This window comes from Octopus bimaculoides, chromosome 17, assembly GCF_001194135.2.
Source record: "Octopus bimaculoides isolate UCB-OBI-ISO-001 chromosome 17, ASM119413v2, whole genome shotgun sequence".
NCBI lineage: Eukaryota > Metazoa > Mollusca > Cephalopoda > Octopoda > Octopodidae > Octopus > Octopus bimaculoides.
Window position 1 is genome coordinate 9,310,552 of NC_068997.1, and position 1,144 is coordinate 9,311,695.

Genomic DNA, 1,144 nt, shown 5'->3' on the forward strand with positions numbered 1-1,144 from the left:
AAAGCTAGAATGTATGAGGGGGAGGGAGAGAGTAGAGTGAAAGAGAAGAGAGAGGGGTGGGTGAGAGACATATTTGTGAGAGAGAGAAAAAGCAGAAAGAGAGTATAGTAACAAACTAGATAGATTAATAGATGTAAAGAGGGGAAAAGGGCAAGGTAGTTTAACAAATGAAAGAGGTAGTGAGGGGGAAAAAAAGTTGGTTTATCAAAGTATGCGGTAGAGGTAAGGGGGGGGGGCAGAAAGAAAAAGAGAAGAAGAAAAAAAAGAAGATATTTATTTGATATTTGAGATGAAAATGGTTGCACATTATTACGAATAGAAATGTAAAAATTCATTTTGCTAAAACTAAAATGTATAATTAAATGCCAAATGATCTAGATACTTACAAAATGCATACATGTCTGATTTGAGAATATATTACAGCTTGCTTAATATATAATAACTTAAGTCGTATAATTTTGCTTTCAACACACAAATATGTGTGTGTGTATAGACACAGAGGGTGATTATAATATAAAATATGAATTTAAATATGAATGGAGTTTAATTGCAGGTTGTCTTTTTTTTTCTTTTGTTGTTTTGTTGTTTCCTTTTTTATTTTTTTTGGCTTTCTTTTCTCCGAATGACAATTTCAGGAAGTAATGAAGATTAATGGAAGAGATAAAACTTAGATAAATGAATATATTTCCGGAATTTATGCTGAATTTCTAGTTTAATCAGATATTTATTTAAAAATCCAGAAAGACACACAGAAAATAAATTAAAAACTAACGAGGAAACAAAACAAAAGCAACAACAATACCCTATACTTAGGCATTGGTGTAGCAGTAGTAGTAGTAGCAGCAGCAGATGAAATCAAGTTTGATTCTTTATTACATAAAACAGAGGTAGAAAAGCCGCAACCTCCATGTTGAGAATCTAAAATCCAAATTGCCATAGTCCTAGATGAGCACACACACACACACACATACACACAAACAAACACGTGCACACACACGCGTGCTCGTACACATACACACACACACAAAAGCACATCCCACATACACACTAACCCTCCCCTGTTCCCCCACTTGCATATTTATTCAATCATTTCACAACCACTTTTCCATACTAGCATGAGTTAGATGGATCTCTTTCTCTCTCT

The 1,144-nt window shown here is 33.7% G+C and overlaps 1 protein-coding gene across 5 annotated transcripts in view; it reads right to left on the reverse strand.

The window, feature by feature from the left end:
- LOC106869579 (mucin-3A) overlaps positions 1-1,144 on the reverse strand; it is a 381,249-nt gene that overhangs the window by 39,926 nt on the left and 340,179 nt on the right. The window lies entirely within an intron of this gene.